A 27,436-nucleotide genomic window follows, 5' to 3' on the forward strand; every position below is an offset into this window, starting at 1 on the left:
GTCGGCCACAGGAGATGTATAGTGCTGTGAAGACCACATCTCCGCGTTCATGGCAAAAGGTCAAAGGAGTTCAAGCAGGCCAGTAGACGTCAAGAACAAGTGCAGGCATTGACGGTGCTGCGCAGTGCTAGAACAAGGTCCCATGATTCCTGCAAGGCTGAGCGGCTTGTTGTTTATACGGGTCAGTTGGGACTGGAGCATTGCTCTCACCGAACTGTATAGAAGGCAGTCGACGAGGACGTGTTGAATGCTTGCCACCATGCCGCAGTTGGAACACGAGCTGGTTGAAGCATACCCTAGTCTGTGTCTGAACTGCGTTGCAAACGGTCACGCTGAAGCGAAGTCGATACAGAAGGGAGGAAAGACAGCGGGGCAAACGGCCTGGGAGGGAAAACGACAAGGTTGGATCAACAGCATGCGACAAGGACCTGTTTGTAATGTCCCGGCGATATTGTTGCCCCGCCATTGGTTGTATCATCGCCGACAAGAATGTCCTCCTGTCACCACGGGTCAACATATTTGGTATCACCACCTGGCATTGTCTGGCAGCAGCAGCCACTCCGTCAACCTCTACATTTCCGCTTAGTCCGTAGTGACTTGGGATCTACTGAAAAGTGATGGAGTGACCTACGTCGCACAGACGCTGCATGTTGCAGAGGATGTCCGTGACAATTGCAGCTAATGTACCTCGTGCACCCATGCTCTCTATGCACTGCAGGACTGTCCTGGAGTCCGTATATGCCATTGCTCTTCACGGAGCCTCATGCAGAGCAAATCGCAGGAACGGCAAGATGCCGGAAAGCCCTGCGGACGTAGAGGAAGTGCAGTGTGCCAGGCGATACCCGTGAAACATCTGAAGCTATGGAATAACGAAGGCGGCAGATGTACTTACATGTGTACTCAGCGTTTACACTCAACATCATGCCCGGTGCCACACAAACGGATGCCTGAAATTTGGGCAAGATCTATAATGTTCCCAAAGTGTACTCGAACGACGATCTCGTGCTCTACCTCCAAGACGGGTCATCTACTGTAAGGCGACAGATCCGACATTCCATGTCAGAAGATGGTGGTGATGTGTTCACTCCATCACGTAGCGTCATCCTGACATCAAAGCGAAAAACCGGGCGTGTGCATGAAGAACTAGCACTGGGAACGGGGACACAGAGAAGAGACGACAGGGTTGAAATGTCATCCTGACATTTCAACCCATAATCCGACTCTCCCGCCGATGATGATGACGACGATGATGATGGTAGGATTTCACACATTCACAGTTCGTATGGTACATCGAAGGCCCGATGCAGTGTTGTAACTGCCAACGATTTGGTCATATTGCTCGAAATTGCCGATGTACTACAAGATATGGAATATGTGGTGGGCTTCATCGAAGATCAGACTGTAACGGCTAAATTATAGCCGAAGTGTGCCAACCGCAAATCCGGCCATGCTGCATCCTTTTCCTTATGTCCTATAAAAACCACCGCTACCAAAAGACACCAAGAACATATACTACGACCTCACGTGGTAATGTCACTCTTACGTCTGCTACAAACACACAAGAATTTCCTGCAATCCTACTTCGATTGGCACCAGGAGAACGGAGATCGCCGAACACTACCACGGCTAAGTGCATACCATGCCTCAGCATAATGGAATTTTATAGAAAGGTAACCGCGATACGGTGGAACCCTCGAAGCGTGCGTAACAAGCTTCCTGATTTTAAGGCATATCTATAGAACAGTACAAGTTCCCTCTGGTAGCTGTATGCGAACAGGGAATAGAGACTTCACATCGCGTTGATGGACAGTGTATCGTTCTGATCAATCGTCCGAGGGTGTAACAGCGCTATACATTCGTAATGACCTCGTTGCTGCGCCCATAGGGTCAGTTTGTCATCGCTCTTGCAGTTATGTCTCCTGCAAGATAGGTACGCCTTGGGCCCATGCTGTTAATCGTCGTCAGTGTGTTCCACATAAATCTCCCACCTGAATAATGCGTAAACAGGTTGTGCTATCGAATAACTTTGCTTGATAAAGTTCTTTCGGACATCGGTCATGAGCTTAACAGTGAGCTGCTCATGTGCATACGCTTATTAATAAAATAAAAACCATAACTTTTAAATTGTACTTCGAACGCGTTGGGAACCTCTATTTTAAGTATCGAGACCTTCAATGACACATATCTCGAGGAAAATCCTGCTTATAGACACTTGGTGATTTTTTCTAGATTAATTCCCTACTATATGATTTCGATACTTTTTACTCAAGTTACGAGTATTAGTATCGCGATACCATATTGCAGTAACGGGAACAACTCTGCTTCTGAACGCTGAACTGCAAAGTGATACAAATCAAATCGGCGTTGTATTTTTGCACTTTGTACCTTACTTGAAGTACGTTTGCGATGTTGTACATTAATAACGCCAGGTACTTTACTTGGCGTACAATTTCGAAGGAGTTACGTAAGTAACTTACTCGCTACTTAAGACTGCTTCAGACGTAGCTGTATCGGCGGATTAAAACATAGAAAGTAACACAGCGATCAGCGTCCCCCACTCTGTGCTTTCCGCGTTGCAGTGCGCTGACACAGGTATGTGAAATCCCCTACTTCTCATGAAATGCAATTACGCTGACACCTAGCGGAGTAATTCCCTCTTCCTTTATCATAAGCTCCGTTACACTTTCTGCTACATTTCCGCTGTCATGGTTGAAAATTCATCGCAGTTCGAAGAGCGTGACAGGTAGGAGTGACTGGATAACGTCCAAAAATCACATGATAACGGTAGCAAGTTATTCGATGAATGCGTCATCGATTTTCATTTCCAACCTCAAATTCATTTTGTGCGCAGCAGCTGTGACGGGAAGCATGCCCAAAATAAGAAACCGGAATCAATAATGCTCACACAATGCTCGTACGCTTTGCGAATACGTTCACAACTTCACTGGCATGCGTCTCTCGGTTCTATTTGCGGTTATACGAAAAAATATAACAAAAAAAAAAAGGAAAGAAAGGAAAGCGAACGTTGTAGCCGATATCAGTTACGAAACAGTGCTCGACGCACGTTGTCAAGAAAGCGGGGAAAAATTATATTGCTTCGTAACCTAGCAACATTAAACGAGAACGTGAAATTCCTGTTTGGTGAAAGGGCACAGAATTTGGTCCATTGAACGTTCGTAAGGTAGACACTCTGATACGAACGAGGAAGAAAAGCGGCTGCACCATTGGGAATTGTATAGGTTGGGACAAATGTTCACGCGAGCCCACGATGCCCACTTGAGTGCGGCCAACAACGGCAAGCTACCTCGACACCCCCCCCCCCCCCTCACGCGAGCGGGTTTTTCCTGGGTTTTCCTCAGACGCTTTCAGACATATGTCGGCACAGTTCCCTTAGAAGTCGGCCCAGGACGCACATTCCCCCATTCCCCCAAGGCGTCAGTCGTGACGTTGCCCACCTACGTGAGGCCGACAGCGGCAAGCCCTTTCACCACCCACCACCACCACCACCATCACGCGAGCGGCGTACTTTTTCTTCGGTGTGGCATCCTAGTGGCCGGCGGAAGCGAATGAATGCTAGTAGTATAGTCAGGAGTAGTTCCGGTGTCGCTTGGGTCGGTCTGAGAAGTAGAAGCTACTGCTGTGTGTCGTCACTAAGAGCGCTCCCTTCCACCCCTCCGAAACAGTGAACTCACCCGCTTCCGCCAGCCGTGCCGAAGAAAAAGTACGCCGCTCGCGTGTTCCGTAAAAGTTTGTCCTAACCTGTACCAACCACGTTTAAATACGGTAGCTTTATGAGGGCGTCGTTCACGGTAGATTTGTAGCGAAACTCATTTTTTATTGAATGCCTTTTATGCTTTGTGAAGTCGATTTTTTTGTGCATTTTTACGGTAATTGGTAGTTTCAGCGCACCGCAAACACAGCATGGCGGGCACGTTGTGGTGGCACTGTCGCATGGCCCTATAAAGGCACAGCCGAACCTACATATTGGATGACCCTATAAAGCTATCAATTTAAAATACGGGGACGTTAGATGCGACAAGGTCGCACTGCTACCCCGGTACAACTACATGGCATTAAAGTAGGACATCGCAACAAAATCACCACAACGATTGTGACATAGCAGTAACCCTTGCGATGTCAGGAACATATGTACGAAATATCGCGTTCCCAAAGTGCGCCGATTTTATTCGAATGAATTATTACGAAGTGAGCGCTTCGGCCTCTGTGAAGCAAGAGGGCGCTGGAAGCAACACTGCCGACGTCATCCTGCATGGAAGAATGCAAGCTTCGTAGCAGACGACAATGCCGGGTGACGTCACAGTACCTTCCTCCGGGCGAACCGCTGTGCGCTTTGCATGTTGGTTTCTGTTTGGTATTGTCATCATTTACGAATTAATTACTCGCACAAAATTAATGCGAATGTTGTATTCGGTATCGAGGGAGTGGTCGGCGTTCGGTATGATGCTCACCTAATTTTTTTCGAATCCTTCCGAAGTCTCCCTTTAACGAAGAAAACCAAAGCAAAAAAAAAAAAAAAAATACAGAGTACGAAAATAGAAAAAACATCCCCTGTAGGAAGAACACGGAGGTTCAATCGCCGAAAACTGACGGTTGAATACAGTTGCTGAGTAATCGCATGCACTAGTCACAAAGTGCCTATCAGTCGAGATTCTGCAAGAAAGCGCAGCAGTGCTTGCGATGCAACCGCTTGGCGTTTTGCTGGCCAGCGACCCAACATTTTGACGGTATCAAAAGGTCCGGCGTCCAGACTAGCCACAGCCGCTGCCAAGGCACTGTGATTGTTGGCGTGCTTGAAACATACGATGATGAACATGCTCTGTATCGTCTACGACACCACACTCGTTGCAGTTAGGGGAAAGACACGTTCCGAGTTCACATAAGAATCGAGCGCAGTGTGTGCAGTTCACGTAGTGATGAGGTGTTGTACATTTGCTGCCTCAATTGAGTGATCGCATTCTTTTTACTTATTGTACTTATTTACATCTCTTAGTGTAATGCATGGATTTTAGTTGAACGTGGCCCTGTTGATGGGCTCGGCAGGCAGCAGCGTCCGGAGCTTCATTCCCCCTGCTGATGTGATGTGATGTGATAAAAAAAAATGGCAGTGTGAGTTTCGACGAAGTCGAACTGGCTATCCCAGTACACGTACACACAGAAAGCACAAACAGATGATGAGATGATGAAAAGATGATGATGTCCAGGGAAGAACAGAGATGATAATGGAGTTCACCATGTAGGTCAAAAGTCTCGACCAAGTGAGAGTAAAATGTCGGAACCGCTGGGGGAACACACAACACACATTCAGCGAGTCATAGGATGTCCATAAGCCCGGTTGTATGCAGAAAGTCTTCAAGTGCCCTTAGCGCCTTGTCGACGACGGAGGACTTAACAGTTTCGCGATGTCGAAGGCTAGGGGGTCCACGCGAGAGATGCTTGTCTCTAATGTCCCTTCGAGAATAAATGTATTTCTGAGAGCTGAGAAGGATGTGTTCTGCATCCTCTACAACGGCACACTCGCTACAGTTCGGAGAGTCTCGCTTTCCAAGTTTGAAGAGGAGACGTGCGCTGTACGGTACATTGAGCCGTAGCCTATGTAGGACAATCGTCGTTTGTCGCGTGAAGGAAGGTGGTACTGGAAAGCGTAACTCTGGGCCGACCTTGTACAGAAGCGAATCCGGAGCCGATCCTGTTAACCAGGAGGTGCTGCACATTTGTTGCTTGAACTCGTTCAGCATTCGCCCCGCGTCGCCCTTGGTGAAATAAATCGGCATCATTTGGACGCGCCTGAGTTGAAGAGCCCGGCGTGCAGCAGCGTCCACAGCCTCGTTGCCTGCAATGCCATAGTGACTAGAGATCCACTGCATTTGAATGTTATGACCTATTAAAACTGCCGCCTGGTATGCGTGTAAGGCATCTTGCGCTGCTGACGCCAGAGATTCCGTAGAAAACATTGCAGCTATTGTCTGTAACGCACATTTTGAGTCGCTATAGTTGGTCCAGCGAGCAACTGAAAATTGCGAGTTGATGAAACTTAGTGCCAAGAGGACTGCATAAAGTGCAACGGCCGACGCACAGGTAACGTAAGACAGCCGCATCGCTCTTTCGATATCCGCCTCCGGGATAACAAACTCACACGAGGAGCCGGATGATGTCGTAGAGGCATCCGTGAAAATCTGCACTCTGCCTGCGGAGCTTTTTACTAACTCAAGACTGAACTGACGAAGAACATGCGTTGGTATGTCCGTCTTTCCCGATGTCAGGGCACATTAATTCTTACGTCAGGAGGCTGTAGGACCCATGTTGGGATATCCGGCAATGCATGTGGCTTGTGCTTCGGAATAAGACCACGTTGTGTCTGGATTGCTTGGCTAAAAGAAGAGTGGTGACGACTCATAGTGGCTCGAAGCTGAAGATGGCGATGGTGACGTGTTGCCAACCGCACGTAGTGGCGTAACGTTTCTTGCATCCTGAGAGCTGATACAGGTGGTTCCCGTGCTTCTGCCATGGCTAAAGCGTTTGACGTTGCTCGACTAAGGCCATTTGACGCCCTTTGCTAGGATAGATTCTCTGTGGTAAAAGGGAGTTTGTGAAGCAGGGGAATGTGATGAGAAACCATCTGACTTATGTTCCTTCCCGAAGGAACCCAACACTAAAACTGTCAGATCTTCTTCTTCTTCTTCCAAGGAGATGATGGCCGTGAGCCACTAAGGGAGATTGGCCAGGAGCCCAGGACAAAAGGGACAAACGATGTTTGTCTATGTCTGTGCAGTAATGGTAGGGGCTAAGGCCAGGTCAGACCCAAGTAACTTATTTATTTTTTCTTGCTCGTGGCCCCACCCTCTCGTCTTCCTCGTTGGCACCTTACAACTTATAAGAAATCGGTGAACGCCCAGCATTGCCCGAGGAGACGTGCCCCACCGGGAACAGCATAAGTAACGAAGAACATTAAGACGACTCTCGGCTCTTGCTTTTAGATAGCGCACCTCCACTACACATGACAAACTCCGGTCGAGAGTAACGCCGAGAAAGCGGTGGTGTGGTACACGACGTACCTGATGATGATCAATATGTAGTTGAAATCTCTTAAGATGGCGATGCGTATAAGGCAGCATTAGTCTTTGGAAGTGCACTACGCGCAGTGTATAGTCTGAAGGCGACGCTGTAAAGCAGGCCACTGCTTTCTCGATGACCATATGCAGATGTCATCCGCGTAGAGACTAATAAACACCCCTCGGGGCAAGAGACGAGGCAGGGCAGCCATGATAGCATTGAAAAGTAAATGACTGAGCACACTCCCCTGTTGTACACCGGCTGACAATGTATATAAACTCGTGTCGCCTTCTGCTGTCCTCACGAAAACAGACCGACCATTAAGAAAAGCAGCAACCCAGCGAAGAGCACGGCCAGTGATGTTGAAATTGTATAGATCGTGAAGGACATGGATGTAGCTCGTCGTATCATATGCTCTCTTTATGTCCAAGAAAACAACCGCTGTAAGCTCACCACGAAATCTAGCTTCTTCAATGTGAGTGACCAAGTTTGTGATGCAGTCTATCGAGGTCCGTGCCTTTCGGAAACCTGCCATTTCGGGAGGTAGCAGACGCCTGAACTCTAAGAACCACTCTGCTCGGCGTAGGGTAATCTCATTCCCCCCTCGGTAACAGTGGCTGTAGATCCATTGCATTTTGATGTCATGCGCTTTCGTGACTGCAGTTATACGTCTGCAGTTCATCTTGCAGCACTGATACCAAATACACCAAGGCCATCGCTCAAGTCACTGTGAGTAGACGAGTTCTAACTTGTCGGAGGGAAATTGATTAAAGTGTGACGTCACACACATGTACACCCTGAAGTTCAGCTGCTGACACTGAGGTGATGTGTGATAAACGTGCAGGTCTTCCAATATTCAGCTCTGGCACCACAAACGCACAAGAGGAGCGAGATCTTGTAGACGACGCATCGGTGAAGAATTTTATTTCGCCTACTGTACTCTCATTATATATACCTTGGCTGCGCTTGCGGGAGAGATACGTTGATACTTCTTTCCTCACGGGAAGGCCTGAGACGTGGACCCTCACCTCAAGAGGCAGTAGAGCCCATGCTGGGAGAGCAGGATATGCTAGTCGTTTACGTCAAGGGGAAAGGGAAGGATATGTCTGAGCATCAAGCATTCAGGTCGAGGGCCACCGATATTTCAAACAGTCTGTCCTTCTGCTGGGCACCGTCATTCTTATTCGCTGGCCCCTCGAACTAGGCTGAACAACATTCGCCCTTGGAGCGCTTAGTAAAGGTAGAGAAGTGTGTTAGTGCGGATAGGGAGGTTGTGAAATACCTCCGTGTAACACGCTAGCTTCTGGCTCTATGAGGGAACGATGAATCCTGGTCATTGCTTTCGTAGAAGTTCCTTATTGAGAGTCACGTATGTGTCGCAACACTCTGAGTCGCGACACTGCTCTTGCATTAAGACGTCGCCCGTCCGCGGCCCACGAAACCCCGATCCAGGGCAACCCTGGCAGGCATGGTTCCCGGCTGTTTTGTTACGCCGGGGAACCGCATTTCTTAGGATGCTGTCGCATATGGTGTCTGCATATATCTCCCTCGGGCACCCTATAGTGTTGCCGTTGTTGTAGTAGGATCCAAATATATATATATATATATATATTTTTTTTTTTGGGGGGGGGGGTTGGTTTGGGGAATCGAGACAAAAGGTTTGACAAAATTAGCCAAACAGAACGGAAATGTTCCTGAAAGGCCGGACGACGGAGACCGCGTTTCAAAGAATACCTAATCCACTTTGTGTCAAACATGTTCACCTTCTAATCCACTTTATTTATCCTCCCACCAAACGGAACTAACAGACGAAAGAACACGACGTGGCTCCGCGCTGTACATACTTTCTGCATCGCACATAGCCCATAGAGAACGAACACAAAACTTGTGTGCGTATGACAATTTCTGTGATTAGTTTGAATGCTAGTAACGGAAGGCGGATTCAAAAACGGGTTCAAGGAGGCGCCTTCTCATTAAAGCTCGCTTGTTCGGAACACGCTTATGACGTTATTCATTTGTCCATACAGAGCACAGGAAAGCACTAGGGTGCCTTATGGTTCTTCGTTCATTATTCTGTGCTGCCTGGCAACGTTTCCGCAAAGGTTTATGATGTATTCACGTTCAGTGTGCTGCCTATACATTGACGATTGCACGTGCCATTTTCTGGTGGTCATTCCTAACCATAATATGTTCCGACAAGCAGATCAGCTAAAACACCACAAGGTCAAATCTAGATGTTCAGTGTGACTGCGGCTGATGTACCAAGACAGCACGTGCCATTGTTCAATAACGAATTCAGAGACCACTTAAGCTGTGACGTGTGCCGCCAGAGACCATCGATCCGTCCGTGAGGACCTTGGTTCTTTCCTCTTCACTGCCTTGGCTTGAAAGGAATAGATTTTCTGTCGACGACGTGGCAGTTTCTTGTGCAAACGTCACAGCTGAGAGTGGTGCCGTATACTTTGCTTCGTTATGGCTAGCAAAACTGGCTTTGATTTAATTTGGCAGATTTCATCCTGGTCGGTACCTCGTTTATTGTGTGGCTTCGGCCGCCACCTTCCTCACGACAGATCTCTTGCCTAGCTGCCCAGTGTGTCCGACCCGTCACTGAGTACTGGCAGTAAAAAGCTCCTCATATTGAACCGTGAACCTTCCATACACCAGATGGGGGTGTGGTGACCTCTGCGAAGACGAGGACGCTGGTCCTGATCCCGGCGCCGCCCACGCAGCATGCAAAAGCGCGATTAAATAAATAGTTTGTTTTCGTACAGACCAGTTGCGGATAAAGGACGGATAAGAGGCGCATATTTTGCTGCTGTTGTTAAAGGGACTATGAAATTTCCCGAACCCCCATACTTTTTTTCGCTGGAAACTGTTCTTCCCGCCGAGAAACTGATACGCCACAAATTTTTCCGGACGAAATCGCTCCACTCTGCGAGGAGCGTGCGCTCGAAATGTCTCTTCCGCGTTCCTCCTCTCTCGCGCACATTCCCCCGTCGATGGTATAACTGTACGGACCGCACTTCTGTGCCCGTTACGTCACTGGTGTTGCGCAATGGCAACTAATGCTGCGAGCTCGCTGTGGCTGTCGAGTTGAGTGTCTCCGTCCAGTCGCACATAGAAGGTCACAAGGTCTCTGGGCGCGTCTGAGGGTTGAAGTTGAAACATTACGTTTTCTTGGTTGGAAGCGTTCGGATAACACGCTATACTGAACAGCTTTTTGCGTGTGAATCGTTTGCTACAGTTGAGCTGGCAAGTATGACATGTGAGCTGTACTTTTTCATTGAATGTATTCGTCCTCTGCTCTGCGGCCGTTCACAACAAGGAACTCAAGTACCTCCGTGGCTTTGAGAGCTTTGCTGACGAGTTACGTGGGCCTCTAGCGATTCACCGCAACGTGTATTGGTTGTATCGCAGTCACCAATGGAAAGTGTCTGGTGATTGCTTGGCATATTTACGTCAGTTGCAGTTATGTTTACGTGTTGGCAATCTGACAACAAAGGAAGTGCATTGTGAAGTGCGACTGTGATATTTGGAAGATGCCCCCTTTGTTGCTCGATTTGTTTGCACGAATTTTCGTAAAAGACTGGGTGGTCTAATGTTTTGTTTTACTTTGTTTCAACTCATGTTCTTCGTCATCATTACTGTTATTATTCAAAGCAGCTTCGTGCCCTCAGGCGATTTTGATTTACTCTGCATTTATTGTCCTACAGATGGCTGTATTTCCTTCCGTCAAAGGACTTCTTGTTTGCCTAAGATTATGTTTCATGCAAGAATTTATTTATGAGCACGTCACGTATTCTGTATTCAATGTTGAGCACGTCGTAAATCTGACCATTTAGCATTGCCAACCATCATGCCTACAAAAACTCAGCTGTAGCGTATTGTGTAAGAGTATGCTGCACATCGTATTTATTTCTAATAAGTGTTTGTCTTTTAACAAATTTATTGTTCAACCAGGTTTCCAATACTGTGTAATACATCCATAACCCTAAGACTGGGGGACACAATCTCACGGCACCAGTTCGCCTGCTTCATTGCCCTCTTATATTATTGTGTTACGTAAGCTTGAAGTCACCAGTTGAGGTAACTGGAAAGAAGCAAAAACCCCCAGTACTGACGTAGCGTGCCCAATATTTTGTAATTAGAAAAACGACAAGTAATTGGTACTATTTCAAGTAAACTGCTTGTTTGTCTTCTGGCAGAAATCTGCTTTCTTTGTGAAAGAACTGTTCCACTTGCCACCCGGACAGTCTCCTCGCTATGCAGGCTCCTCCGAGGGTGTGGGCACACTTGTATGTGCGTCGAGGACGAGGGCATCAAGCTCAAACAGCTGAAATGTCAACATTTAGCTAAAATAGTACAATAACTAAGACCTAACATCTACATATACACATTATATGCTATACACGCATAATTTTTATTTTTAATAGAACACAGGATATGTTATATTTTACACTGTCACACAGCTCATCTAACAACTGTATTGGCACCAGTGTTACCAGCAAATAAGGGCTGAAGTAGCTGCGCGGCCTTGCAGGATGCCCAGAACAAGTTGAACTGGTTGAACACAGCAGTACACCACTGGTACGATAATAACTGGTTGGTAGGGTTGTTTTTTTTGGTAATGTGAAACAAAGCGCAGAGTTGTAACAGGAACAAAATCTCATGAGGACATAGTGCATCAAAGGTAGGTTCCTTTAATTTAGCGGTGACCTGCAGAGCACTTGCTGGAGTTGTCCTGGCATGTTACCCTGGTGAAAGACTTCAGCTGCCATACACATGGGCTGCCCTGATTTGAGAGAAGAAAATAACACAGTATACATCTCCAGTTCTGGTGAATGCAAATTATGTAATCTAACTGAGCAATGAATATAAGATAAGAAGTGTAAACAATAAAATGTACCCCTCAATATAATATTTGTGCACATGATAAAGCAAACTGTAAATCAAATAACAAAAAAAGGTAAAAAAAAACAACTTGTGAACAATATACAGAGCCCGAATGGTAGGCAAGACACTGCATTAAAGAGGAATCTGGAAAGAGGGTGCACAGCATTTGTCTGCTCTGCATAGTGGGTTACAATGATCATGCTGTCTCACCTAAGGGGTGTCAGGCTCCGCTGAGGAAGTCACCTAAACATGAAAGCAGATGAGTGAAGAGAAAAGAACGGATACGTATGTTCAACATATTACATAAATATTCTGTTGAAGTATGGTTTCTAAGATCATGCTAAACGAAGTGTACTTTTATCAACAGTGCACCACCTGAGTTTAGGGACTAGATTCCGTAACTTCTATTTTCTTTTTTTTACTCTCTCTGCGGTAAGCGGCGGCAAGGTTCAGAGTCACGCAGATGAGAATTAACCCATTCACGCAATCCTGAAATCTATGATAGCATTTGAACCACATGGACTGAGAGACCTTTGTTAGCCCCAATAACGAAAAATTCTCACACCTTTGCGCCGTTTAGGTGGATGTTCTTTCCCCGGTGTGGACAGGTATTGTGATGGTGCTGCACCTTGATTCAGACGACACTGAGCTCGTTATCCAGTACGTTGAAGAGATTCAGCGTACCCTTCGTAAATTCGATCATGCAAATGTCCGCTACAAACACGATCAAGTCGATGGCACCACATCGTCTTTCCACTCCGGCGGTCCGATTGCTCTCGTGGCATCAAAAGCTGCCCGTCTCGTCACTGGGAAGCACGAGACATTGAATACCAGGCGAATATTGACGTAAATTAGGGCAACCAACTATCCAACATCGTCTCGACATGTCGACGAAAACCACAGGATGCGACTTTGCGACTGCGATAGACTGCGACCATCGCGCGGAAGCTGCCGTCATGGAGATTTCCACTCTCGATGAACGCATACGCGGGATCCTACGGCGCATGCTCCTGGCGGGATGCTTCGGCTCGGCATCACGTCACGATGACGTGTTGCCGAGCCGGTCGTGGTCCCGTCAAGTTGCCCGCTGTGTCTACGCTCGGCAGCTCGCCACGGCGCGGCGCCAGCTGTCCTCCCTTCGCCGCTCCGTTTAAATTCGCTCCCGAGAATACTCCTCGCATGATGAAGGTCCTAGACTCGGAAAAAAGTTTTCTTTCTGATGAAAACGAGAAAAAAATCATTTCATAGTCCCTTTAATTGTCTGCCAGCCTTATCCGCAACACCACCAAAACGTTAGCAACAACAAAAAGAACGCAATAACAAGACAAAGAAAACAAGCTTCTCGCTCGCACGTGTTCACTGAAAGAAAAGTGCACGCATTTCTTTGTTTTGTTTGTTGACTGCCTCGCGAAACTGTGTGTCGGATAGAATCGTGGCGGCTAGCAATGTTCCCAAGTTCGCAGCTGTGTCATTGCTGCAGGTTGCATCATGTTGTGCAACGGTCGGCGTCTTGGTGGTGGTTGGTTAGGCGGACACCACTTAATTTCGAAGCAGTTTGTCGGTGCGTCTCCTTGACTGTGATACGTTGTGACATCGCTGGCGTTGGGGAAGGCCGGTGTCTAGACTGATGGGAAGCATGAACGCATCATTGACATCGGACAACTTTCGCAAGAAACAACGACTTTGTTAGTACAACTTTGTCAGCCGAGCATCTGTGCACAGTTGGTGTCCGCCGTACAGCCATGAAATGCCGGTAAGCATCAGGCTGCGCATTGTGTACCTTTTGGAGCACGCTTACGAAATATTGTCCGTATTTGCAGCACAACCACCTCTCGTAGTTGCCGCAGACAAAGAAAATGATCAAGAGAGAAACTGAGGTTCTGAGGCTGGAACAAACATTGAAGGGACAGATACAACCAAGCCTCAAAGCCCTGGACCGGTAATACAGAATATGTGGGTTCGATCCCTACAGCTGGCTAACCTTTTCAGTGACTTTCATTTCAATTGCCGCTTGCGTCGATCCCTGTCGTATGAACGTGTGTATAAGTGTGCAAAAATGTAAGAGTGAAAGGAGGATGAGTGAGAGAGTGTGACTGGTCTGTCCCTTCAGATGACGCACCCTGGAAGTCGCTGAGCAGGCGTGTTAGCTTAGCTCAATTGGTAGAGCCCTGGACCGGTAATCCAGAAGATGTGGGTGCGAGTCCTACAGCTGGCTAACCTTTTCAGTGACTTTCATCTTTCATAGTTTTGTCTTGAATGACTTCATGGGCGCCTACTTAATCCCTTACCATCCTAAGTGTGTATAGCAGCGTTCATAACTGCACTCTTATTTTAGTTCTGTTGATTATAATCTACTCAGAGATATCATATTCACTGCATCCTAGCGAAGTGAGAATGGACAGACATCATACTCAGATTACATTTATCATAGTGACCCTGGTCCCTCAAGCTCAATTGAAGAAGTCCTTATGTGTTGAAGTACCTCATCCACTACAGTACCCCTCAAGTTCATCAGACATTGGTGCTCCTGGTACAGAACCTGCTCTAAAACTGACTTGTTGTATTAGCAAGGGAACAGCATGTTGAGGAACGATATTGTTCAGCTAAATTTCTGTTGGTGTTGCATCTACTTCGCCATGTGGGTAATGCATTTTGATTGAAGCATTTAAAAAAAGAGTAATGTTCTTCTGCATTGCACATGTTTTCAACAAGATCACGCTCGCATTGCTCTAATATAGTTCTTTTTGTGAAAATCCAGTAGCTTAAGAAAACAACTGTCTTGTCAGAAATACACCCGCAGGCCTGATAGATACCGAAGTAGTGGTGCTGTACATGATCTTTGTGTGTTGTGTGCGAATAAATATTGAATTCGTTTTCCACACAGGTGTGTGAAGTGTGGTGATTGGAAACATATCATATAGTTGAAGTAGTGCATACCGGTTGAAGTGAATAAAACGCGCAACGCATAACAGCGGAGGCGTGTAGGAGCCGCAGCGCATAGAACACGCGGCGTGTAAAGTGGAGGCGCATGGAAGCCGTGGCGGATATACCCGGCCTCAGAGTAAGCGCTATAAATTTGCAAAAAATAGCGCCTATTTATCCGCCGCCGGGTTTAGAGTGTAACTCGATCACTACGGTAGCTCCTCTGATCCCGCTTATTCTTCCTCCTAGTTGGGAGCCACATCATTAATGACCCGAAGGATGAACACCTCGCGGCTCTCGTCCTGAGGCACTTACCTTCATACGTCCTTACCAGTTAGCTGGATTTTCTACCCTTCTATGAACAGCTCACTTCGGTGAATAATTCGGCCTCCTACCACCTGGAACCAACCAGTGTGACACGATGTTGTCCATCACATTCAGACAACAGGACCACTGCTACATTTCAGACCTCGTCGCCAGTTCCCTGAAAGGTTCAAGGTAGCGCAAGCTGAATTCCAGCACATGCTCGACATTGGTATCGCACGTCCATCTCGGAGCGACTGGGCCACACCACTACACATGTCTTCAATGAAGACATGGCAACCCGGTGGAGATTATACAGCCCACAACATCATCACGAAACCCGATAGTTACCCTTCACCCAATTTAAGATTTTACCATAAATTTGTTGGGGCCCGCTTTTTCAGCAAGATAGATCTGATCAAACCTTATAATCAGACACCGATGGTTCGAGAAGACGTACATAAAACAGGCATGACGACGCCATTCGGACTGTTCGAATTCCTCAGGATACCGTTTGGGTTAAAAAACCAGAGACTTTCAGAGATTCGTTGACACCGTTTTGCGAGGGTTATGCTTTGCTTTCGCACAATCGACGACATCCTCGTAGCTTGTGCAAGCGAAGAACAACACTTGCAACACCTTCGACTTGTCCTTTCGCGATTACTAGAGCGCGGAATTGTCATCAACGTTGAAAAATGTGAATTCGGCAAATCTTCCCTATAGCATTCCTCGGGCATGAAATCTCTGCTGCCGGTATAAGTTCCGCAGAAGGTTGAAGTAATCCAGCAGTTTCCACAACAAGACTTCGCAAGACAACTGCGACAATTTCTTGGTCTTGTAAACTTTTACAGATGTTTCATACCTGTTTGTGCAGTGCTCGTACGACCACTGGAAGACCTACTGAAGACCTTCTGCTACGTTCACACTACATCATCCAAAGCCGCGAACGCGGGAAGCTCATTCACCGCTTTTACGGCTTTCGCGGCACTCTCGTCCACACTGTGCTCCGAACGCCGGGAATGCGGCACTACTGGCACTACCGTCCTCAGCTTCAAAAATTGATCCATTTCAATCTTCGAGCTGTACTCAAACTTCATACGTATAATACGTATAATGTCGTTGTGATAAATGAAGATAACAATTGCAAAAGACGTGTTTATTGCGTTTTATACAGCAACCTGAAAAGCGATGACGGCTGCGAGCAGCAGACGGCATGCGTCAACACATGTCTTAACCACGACCTACTAGATTATAACGACCATGTCACAATCAGAAAACCCTATGAGGAGCCTGTCCGCACGATCCGCCAGGGGCGCTACTGATCGGCACAACACGATTGGGCGATGGAAATTTGAATTCTGAACGCGCAGAAGCGTGTGTACGACCACCGTAGCAGACGACAGCGACAGCCGCTATGAAAACGCGTAGAATGATGATGATAATCAACCTCAGAATGAAACATCCGTGGAACGTCCACCGCTTGTACAGAAATACTAAGGTAAGCTGAAGTACAAAGTATTGTAGAAGTTGAGGAAGCAATAACTGGGACGATTAGAAGCGCCACCACTACCTTCCAAAAATGCGGCGCATAGAAGGGGTGCGCCTGACATGGTCGTTATAATCTAGTAGGTCGTGGTCTCAACACAGTCGACACACTTACTTCCTCGTCTTCTCTCAGCAGCTGCTGTGGTGCGGTCTTCATATCTACGTTTCTGCTCCTCTTGTGTTTGCTGTCGCACAGCATTTAGCGCTATCTTAGAGCCTTGATTATAATTTCGTAGACTACGCATCCGCCATGTTTGTTGTTACGTCGCTGCTCCTCCTTCCAGCATTCTCGCTCGCGGCGCGCGCAGATTGGTCCAGACTCGCGTCTTTCCCGGCACTCCCGGCAAAAGTAGAAACAATCTCTACACTCGTGCTGCGGCTTTCGACACCTTCGCGGCGTCCGCGTGATTCACGGACTGCTGTGTGAACGTGATTAGTTCACCGGCATCTCCGTCGTTCGCGACTTTCGCGGCGTTCACTGACGTAGTGTGAACGTCGCATTCATCGGCGCGCTTACAATGGTGGGACGACAAAACAAGTTGCTTTCGATTCCGCAAAGAACGCCTTGGCGGCGGCTGATATAAGCTGATTATTTATGTCAGATATGAGTTGATTAAAGGGGTATAAGCTTATTCATTTTTTTTATATTTCGCTGCAACGACAATATCAGTGTGTACTTGCCAAAGAAAATTTAGGACTGTATAGCGATTTATTGAATATGCTACAGGAGGGTGAAAAACGAGAAGTGCACGTCTCAATAGGACGGACAGTTCCGAACAGTCCCATTTTCAACATATGCACACAAATTGTGTAGCTTAAGGTACTATGTAAAGTAAGGTAAATTACTATGCGGATGTAGACTATGGCTTAATTCCATTGGAGAGACACGTTCTTTCTACCTCACATGACCATGTTATCAAGTTTACTCGTTGTTGTGATTGGGAAAGCGTGTGTGATATTATGATCATCATCTAACGACATTATTTTCAACAGTCTCCTCATCTAACAACAGAATAAGTCCGATCGTGGCTGCTTCACTACACACTGCTGACTTCATCCTACCAAATATCATCACTGTTGAGCCATCGACGGGCGACTCGTGAAAACTTTTTTTCTGCTCCAAAACTCTGTGCATACGGTGTTATATTGAAAAAGGGGGATAAGTCATGCTCCGGGATGTTGTTTCTTTTCTTGTATCTCGCATACCTTAGCACGATGCTAACAGGACAGTATGTAGAGTGCATATAAACCCTGCGCTTTTGCAGCCCAGCACAAGCCAGAGAGGAGGAAAGCGATAACCGGATACCCGGGAGGAAGCTCGCGGCACGTGTACTTTTCTCCTCTCTAGCTCGGGCGGTAAACAGTTTTCAACGTGCTTCCCAAGCTAGACAGCGCGCGCGTCCACGCGAAAACAATGTATATGCTACAAATTTTTCATTGTCGTTATTCGTGGAATACCAGCTGCAACTACCTTATCAAATGTTCATTTGAAATTTCCTCGGCTTGGGGTCTTTCGATCCCTTTACTGCATAATTTCATGTTTCTTAATCTTTTATAAAAAATTAATTCCTGGTACGGTGCATCGTCATTCTCTGCCGCGTTGCTTTCATAACTGCAGCATGGACTGTATCAGGGGGCATGTGTTTCAGTGGCTGCTGCCTGCAGCCACAGCAAATGAATGCGTGTAGCAGGTCCTCATAACTGTGACCAACCTCTCCGCGTATTTTAACTTTACATATCCCCCTCCAGATGAGGTTTTGGAACTTTTTCTTTTCTACTCTCAAATCCCAATTATTATTTCGTACATGAAGGGTGAGGGGATATGTTTATTAAGAAAAAAAGAAAGGAAAGATTAGCCAGGCAAAGAGCCGGCTTGCTATTCCGAAAAAAAGGAAAGAAAGGGGGAAGGGGGAAAACGAAAAAGAAAAGGCACTAGCACAACGTTACATGCAGTTCACGATTCGTACATGAGACAATTCATTTACGTACATTCATGTTCTGAGGCTGGACTTCCTTTTCAGTGACTTTCATCATTATTATTTCGGAGTAGTGTGAGAGGGGTCAGTTTGAAGTAGGGAACATTTGTAGGAAGGCTGGTATACCAGTATTCAATTGCACGCGATAACTCTTATCGTTATTTCTTCTGTAAATCATGCAGTGTAGTACTTAGAGCATTGGGAGTAATCAGCGTTTGCTTCTTTGCAGGGTGTGTGTGTGTGCAAGGCACTGACAGCAGGAGAGAGCCTGTCGAATCCGCTTTTCAGGGAAGAGACAAGTGAGTTCCGTCGTTGTTTACTTCCTGTCTACTATCAGTCTGCTTTATCTTCCTATATCTTCTTCTGAAAAAAAAAAAAAAAAAAACACAGTGCTATTTGAGCTGTCAAGTTCAAAATTGAAGCTGCAACAAATGAAACCTTAAAGGAGCAGTCTAGAGGCCCACAACTTTGTTTCTGTTTTTGGTCAGTATGGAATATTAGGCGGCCGAAAACAGTTTTCCCACAATTTGTGCAACCGCAGCGAAATTGGGACGCCTCCAATGGCTCCCCGAACCTCCCGTGCGCGAAACACCCTCCTTCGCCTTCACGACAGGCACATGATTAGCGCCACCAACCGCGTCACTATGTGACGCAAGTGGTAAGGACGCTCCTCATTGGACCTGGGATCACATGATCGATGTGAGCAACATCACGCAGGCCGGAGCGTCTGCTACCGCTTCGGAGGTGCCATGCGTTCTCCGGCTACATGATGTCCGAAACTGAGGGTTTGAAGGCTGTCCACGACACAACCACGATTTTTTGGGACCACAGACACCACGGGAAGAACGAGTGGTGCAGCTCGAAATTAACTGTGCTTGTGCAGCGAAAACCCCGTGCTTCCCGATAGTGTGCAGCCTGTCCGACCGTTTTCACCGCGCAGTTGGTTCAGTGGCTAACAGGTGGCGCCACAATACCGCCGCCATCGCTTGCTTTCTGCTACTGTGAGTTCTGAGATTGCACAGAAGCAACGAATATATTACTCTTGTGATCGTAAACTTATTTTTTCAGGCTGCATATATGCTTTGTTTTTTTTAGAAAACGTTATATAAATCATACAAAGAATAGAAGTCAACAAGAAACAGCTCGCAATGTTCGTAGCAGACGGTTTTTTCTACGAACGAATGAGGGGCTCTCTATCACCAACGTCACAGTAGAGTGGGTATGGTCTGCAGTTGGAGCGCTCTGGCCTGTCACCGCGGCAGCGATTTTCCAAATTAATTGCACCGTGGTGAAACAAATTTGGACAAATATTTTGTGGGAATGCTTCTCACATACTGCTTTACAAGATGACAGCAGTTTTTGGCCATGTTAGATACCACTTCAATGCTCCTTTAAGGCCTGTTCCGACATATAGCAGCGCTCTAATACAGCGCTACAAAACAGCGCGCAAGAACAGTGCTCACTGTTATCGAACGGTTCTCACTCGCAAAGCGGCGCTAGCGCTATAATTTAGAGGAAGTTCGGTGGTCGTTTCCGGTCTCTCCCGTCAAGGCGCTTCCGGAGTTCGACAGCAAACGGACGAACAAATTCGATCAACTGACTAAAAGAAAAATTACCAGGCATTTTGGATGACAGACTAGCCAGTTCCAATGCGGTCGCTGGGCCATGAAATCCGGAAGCAAAACAACTACACGACTTCTTCGGTTATGGGCGTCCTCATTGGCCAACAGGAATGTAGTGCTAATATTAGCGCCGATAAAGTTCACACGAGCTATGCTCCGGCAAGCTCTAATTTTTAACCGTTTGGAGCACTGTGAGGAGGAAAATATAGCGCTATTTTCTAGCGCTCTATAGTAGATCGCTATATATCGGTACATGCCTTTACCCCATAGCAATCACTGTCGTCCCTTTCCATTCACGCATCAGCACGAAGGTATCACACCTAATTCTGTGTAACTCGTCAGGGTCAACCCTGTTTGTCTGGATGGCGATGTGAATGTTACGTCTAGTGAGGTTGCCAAAGACGGTTGTATCGCCGTCAGATCAGTCCCCATATCAGCATAAACTGAAACTTGCGCCCCATTTGTTCCTCTTGTTAAAGGAATGGTTCGCTCTCCAAGCATTTCAGCTCGAGTGGTATGATTTATTGTAGGCATCTGAAAGTAACGAGATCCACGCAGGTGGGCTTTCCCACGGAGAAAGACGCGCGCGCAACGTCTGTCGGAGAACAATGTGACGTCAAGAGAGTGGTCCGTTTTCCCGGGATCGAGATGCGGCTTTCTTTTGCCAGCCCTGAAGCAACGTCACGAAACGTCACGCGAGCCGACCGCCTCCTCCCGTAACATGCTCCTTCCCGTGCGACCGGCCGCGCTGCCGACATTCCCACAGGAAAATACTGAAAACTCGGGAAATTCGTCGATTTCAAACGAAAGGGATCGACGGGGAGTTGGTCATTGTGTATCGCACACGTCCAGTACGTTCTTTCCAGTTTCGTTAGAGAGCGAACTATCCCTTTAAGGGGTTGACGTCGGCATTATGTTACCGATGTACCACTTTTCACACCATCTCGGTTCGGCACCGCTAGACGCGAGCTCTATCGCCACCGCCCCTTCCTCCGGTCCATTCACACATTATTCCTTCCAGGAACATTCAGGAGTATCACGTGCATAAGCTATCTTTATCCCGCGGCGAAAGCGTGTCCTTATCGTCCTGTTCTCACTTCCGAAGGAGATACGAAAGCGCATGCGCTAGAGTTACGCTTCTAATGAAATGTGATATATGCTAAGCGAGCAAAAGAGCCCGCTGTATTCCCGCCGAAGTACAAACAATTGAACAAAGGCGCCATTTGCATATAGATGGCTTCAACCGTGTTAAGGTCCATAGTTCTGCAGAGAGAAAGCTAAAAAAAACGAATGAAATAGACGCCCAATCTCGAACTAAAAAGATCATAGCTAAAGGAATCCAGCGGGTTTCACTTATTAAGTGAATTTTCCTGAAACCTTTAATGCTGGGAAAGTTGACACAGTACGCGCCGCGCTGTTTGCTGTCAAATGGCACCGTTCCGCCGTGCTTTCTTGAGTTTCTTTCGATGTAAACGAGGGTAGATTTTACTACTGAGCTGATAGCGGGTGTGAAAGGTGCGCACGGTATCATTCGCAATGACGAGTAAAAAATCGGGCAGATTTATAGCGTCCTCGATAAACTACACCGGTGCGCACCGGTGCGGCTTGCCATCCTCGATAAACTGCACTGGTGCGCACTGAACGTCCTCTATTAGAGGAGTGCACCCGTTGAGTGCGGCACTGAGTTGCCCCGAACCATGGAGGAAGGAAACACAGGAGCTGTCATTGGGACGGGGGTTTTATTTGTGTGTGTTAGGAGGCTTACTCTTGGTTTACACTTCTATTACAAGACAGGTCACGGTCTGCAGGGCAAGCACGCAGGACTAGAAACATTATTCGTGGCAGCGATGTTTGAGTGACGACGTGGCCACGTTTTGTGTTTGTTGCTGAAGTGGTAAAGCATGCCAGTAATCAAACTTGTAGAACAATGAAGGAAATCAGATTAATCTGCAGCTGTAGAACAGCGCCAGCTTGCAAACGAACGATTCAAGATGACTCTCTCACAGACAGAGGTATACGAAACAACCGATCACGTACATGCTTACCAATGAAACGTTATTCCCGTGACAGAGCTGCTTTCTGTTGAACGACAGCTTACATTTTAAGGGCATATGACGTTGGAAAAGCATAAAATCACGGAAAGCAGCGCGAGCAACAAAGCGTTGCTACACCGAAACCTTACTGAGGATCAAGTGGTGGACAGGAAGTAATGGCGGTTTTGAAAGGAGCGACCGCCAGAGGGATCCCACGGAAATCTGTTCGTAACGGCCGCTCCTGTGTTTCCTTCCTCCATGCTTCGAACCCACACCGAGAAAATCGTCCGAGCGCCAGAGTGCAATCCCAAGAAGCATCGCGATTGCCGGAAGCACGGAGGAAGGCGAAAGCGGCAAGTAGCCAGGTGTAGCCGGGCAAGTAGCAGCAGACAATCGACAGCACGGCATTCGATCAGTGCCGCTCGCCAGGTGTCTCTCGCTGCGGGTCGCGCAGCCTACGAGCCACAGCGAGCACAGATCCCTAGGTGGCGCACGCTAGTATCCGCCAGATCCACCAGTGCAGTGCAGTGCAGTGCAGTGCAGTTTCATGTTCGATAATGCCTCCGCCCAGGGCACCGCCAGGGTAGAGCGCCACGCACCACGGTGGTTTCGGGGCAATTCCGGAGCAAGTTTATCGAGGACGCTTTTGGAATGGAGAAAGGTTGCATCTGTACCTTATCAAGCACTTAAAAAGGAGTATATATACTAGTATGTGATCAATAGTGTCCACAGTGGTAGCAGCATTAGTGTGCGGATAAGGTAATCAGTTACTCTCAAGCAAGAGACCAGAGGCATGGCCGAACTAGACTCAATAAATAAGGGTACAGAGTATCGCATTCCTTTTCCGCGCCGGAGCCGCCGTTCGGTGTCCGCGATTGGACCGATCGTGTCACGTGGTTTCTCCTTCCAAGAACGCGCCGTCCATGTTGAGCCACCTCCATCCAAACCAGTTTCCTGGGTCGCGAGCTGGCTCCCATTGCTAGGCGAGCCCATTGCTAGGCGACGCAGCCGCGCGCCTGACTCAAGATGGCGGTCCTTGCTCGCCGGCGTGGCTCAGTGTCGCTACTCTCCTCCTTATTTAGTGACTCTAGGCCGAATGGGTTAAGGCGTCCCCCTCGTTGGTGGTAGTTGAGGTAGTGCGTTCGAATCCTACTACCGGCTGTTCTCTCTGAGGTTTTCCCCTGGGTATTCCGAAGACTCTCCAGACGAATGTCGGCACAGTTACCCCTGAAGTCTGCCCGGGACGCATACTAACTCCCCTGTCCCCCACTCCTTCCTGCTGTCCTCTCTCCATCTGTCCACATCTGTACGCCGCTCATAGCCACAGTTGCTTCGCGACGCTAACACGAAACAAAAAAACTCAAATACGATTTAAGACTAATTAAGAATAAATGTGTTTAAGAAATGCAGACTCAAACGGCCTAACATTAAAAAAATAGACTGCTTTAACTGTATTCTCGTCCCGATATAGCTGGTCTTACATTGTAAAAGTAAACGTTGTAAAGTACTCCGCTCAATGGATCTAGTCCTGCAGTTGATGGAGGCTCCCTTTTGCACACAGAGCAGTTATGCTCATTCTGCCTTTCTGTATTGCGTAATTGAGTGGAAAAGTCCCAGGATTGATCAGGTCGGCTCATTTCAGCGATGAAGCAAATGAATGACAAATATGTTTATGTAATTCATACATAATCATCTAGCTTTATTCTCTCCTTCGTTATGCATGTTTAACGATCGCGGGTACATTTATCTTGCTCTTTATTTGGTTTGCAACTTTCAATGCGTCTCTCATCCGTATTATGTAATGACTGTGATGGAACGAGCTCCCGTGGCTTAGTGCTTAGCGTGCTGGCCATGTCACGTCGGGACTGGGAGGTACCCGGGTTCGAATCCCGGTGCCTGTTGTGCTGTCTAGGGTTTTCCTCAGACGTTTTCAGACATATGTCGGCACCGTTCCCTTAGAAGTCGGCCCAGGACGCACATTCCCCCAGGGCGTCACTCGTGACGGCAAGCCCTTTCGCCATCCACCACCACCACCTGTGATGAAAACTGTTCATGAAAACACATTAGTTTTTAATTTCATGGTCTCGCAGTCAACAGGTGTGATCATCTTCAGGTACATGTTGCTATTGTTGTTGTTGCGGGAAACAAATTGTGCGATATATACCTGTATTGCAGAAAAAAACGAGAAAAAAAAACACAGCCATTATGTAACACCCAGTTCAGTGAAGCCACTTTGATAACAAAAAATAGCTTAGGTGCTGGCATTATGCATAACAATGCGTTGGGAAGAACAGAAGAGAGCAAAAACGTAAGGTCGTGTACTTATTCAAGGAAAAAGCAAGGATGCACGGGTGTACGAGAGTTTCGCAATGAGTGACAGCTTCGAAAGCTTCTAGTGAGGATGTTGAGCTCAAGTTTCGGGACATCACGCTATCACGACCCACACGGACACCTGGAAAAAATTACGAATGCTAGAAAAAAATGCTATCTTGCTAGAAGAAAAAAAGAGCGTTCCTAACCTGATGCATGCATCCTTGGAACGTGCATTGTTACGTATCTGCCGTCTTCGCCACGTTCAGCTGTGACGATGAGGCGATCTCAGAAAGAGGCGTGAGGGTGATGTATTCATGGAATAACTTTGTTGTACGGGCCCTTTTTAAAAACATTGCGTGCTCGGAGCGAAATTAAACAGGTGTTTGCGATCATGTTTGCGTCTTGTCATTGGCTCAAAAAGCTCAGGCGCTCAAGCATCAATAAATCTCGAACATTTGCGAAAACCGCACTACAAAACCACGTTGTATCGTGCACTTAGAGTGCATTTTTAAATAAATTTTTATACAAAATATCACGTAGACTAGCGAAGCGTGTACTACTACCGCATACTATATAGCGAAGCTCCAGCAATTCAGAGACGGCCATTTTGAGTGCTATGTCCGTTTTACCCACAGCGGGAGATCCACACAGATCACCGGAAAGTAGTTTAATTAGAGCAAAATGCTCTCGGACAGAGAGAGGGGCCAGCAGTAGCGGTCATTACTCGGCTCCGACTTGTGCGAGTTAATCCTATAGTACCCGGGCCCAGCAGCGGGAAACGATGGGCTTCAGCGATAGCGCGTAGCAATTATAACTTCGCGCGCTGAACACTTAACGGCATATATCGCTGTTGAATGCGTTACATCGTGCCATCAACACGTTCGACACCTTGGCCTAACACGTGCTAGTCGTGTCTGAGGAAATTGAGCCACGTTAATTGAATTTGTACGTATTGCACACATATATCGAACGTTGGGTTTCAGTGATGATCTTTTGCGCCAATAATGTTCGTAACGTAGTTAAGTAAGATTAGGCGACCATATTAGCACATGGCATGGCAGGCCCTGCAAGGTCGGGTAATGCTGTTGCGCTATTTCATTAATTGTACTAGATGTCATCGCTAATCGTCAGACAGAGCTCACTGAGTTATTTTTAGCGCCCGAGAGGTGTGTCATGAAATGAAGGTACGCGGCCATGAACTCGGAACAGGCTAGTCTGCTTTATATAATAATCTTGTAAAACGACGATAAAACCGGAGACACGAAACAGGAAAAAGACAACACGACACATTCTCAATTTGATGAAATAGAAGCTGATGAAAATGAAGCTCGTCTGCACCCTTGCACTTCTACCATTTGTATAATGAAGTACGTCTAAAAGCAAGAAATGACAGCTTTACAATACTGTATGTTATCAGGGTGTCTACCAAACTGCAGCCTTCAAATTCCCTGACTTTTCCAGGTTTTCACTGACTATTTCAAGCGAATTCCCTGACAAAAACAAAAGGGAACTTGGTGCCTGCTCATACGTTTTGATACCAGATCCAACATAAAACAGATTATTAAGTTTCAGTGATGCTACCCTACTTTTCTGCGTCAGAGCTTGCCATACTGGTGAACTGCTACTCGCAGTAACGTTGCTGCGGCATCGCCTCTCAACCACCGGTCGGCACTCGCGATTCGCCGTGCATCATCACGGCACTTGTCTGCGATTTTCCCTGACTTCAGCTGCTTTTTAACCAAATTCCCTGACAATTCCCTGACTTTTCCAGTGACATCAAAGTTCCCTGACTATTCCCTGTTTTCCAGGTTTTCCAGGTTGGTAGACACCCTGGTTATACATACCACGAATACCGCTGTAGCCGAGAAGATGGGCCTCCGTTGCTCTTGTGTTAGATTTCGACCTGCCGCGAGTGGAAGTTGGGACATTTTGCATTTTCGTGGAAGTGAAATATTTCTACTTTATTCGCTGGGCATAAAAGTGTCCAGAAACGATCGAACGCGATTTTTTTTAGTTGTTTCATAAAAGCACGAAAAAGAAACACGTTGCTTTCTCTTAAGGGTACTTGATGGCAATGCGAAGAAGGAATTTATGCAAGGTACCACATTTAAGTACAGTGTCACATGCTTGTGCAAGTCGATCAAACCCGTGCACCATTCAACCGCACTGCACTTATTGCCACACAGTGTTACCCGGTACCAAAACGAAGTAACGGAATACCGCCCACCCGCTTCTCCACAAGAAGTTAGCGCAATGCTAGCGTCGTACGACTTTAAAAAGTAACGCGGTACGGTTACAAAAAAAAAGTAAAGTGAATACTATGCCGCTACTTTGCCGCTACCGTACCCTTCTCTAGGCAGCACCTCCGAAGGTATCTCGTTGCCGAATGTGTCTAAAGACGGTCCAATATTTATGTTCCTGCGCATAACCAGCATGCAGCACAAAGTGCATTGCTTATAGTCGAGATATATTATTTCACATTGAGCTCGACCTTGAGACGATGCACATTCAAGACACAATTTAATGCACATAGCGCATATGTGCATTTAATAATTCCCGTCAGAATCACAATAAATGATGACGATGAGTTGGGATGTCCGTAGGGTGAGATGGGATGGGTTGGGGTTCTCCGTCAGTATGTTTCGAACACAAGGCTGTTTTTCTGCAGTAACAGTATTTTGTTCGAAATATACGCGAATCCCAGCTCAAAATCTTCCGTTTGCTTATGTCGACGCGTTGATCAAATTTCTCTGTGATC

The 27,436-nt window shown here is 47.0% G+C and overlaps 1 protein-coding gene across 1 annotated transcript in view; it reads left to right on the forward strand.

Moving 5' to 3' along the window:
* Positions 1–27,436, forward strand: part of LOC135386138 (muscarinic acetylcholine receptor M2-like) — a 364,606-nt gene that overhangs the window by 68,745 nt on the left and 268,425 nt on the right. The window contains exon 2 of the mRNA XM_064615899.1: positions 18,940–19,009. The gene's annotated coding sequence lies outside the window, so the exon portion shown is untranslated. The remainder of the gene's footprint in view (positions 1–18,939; positions 19,010–27,436) is intronic.

This window comes from Ornithodoros turicata, chromosome 2 (assembly GCF_037126465.1).
Source record: "Ornithodoros turicata isolate Travis chromosome 2, ASM3712646v1, whole genome shotgun sequence".
NCBI lineage: Eukaryota > Metazoa > Arthropoda > Arachnida > Ixodida > Argasidae > Ornithodoros > Ornithodoros turicata.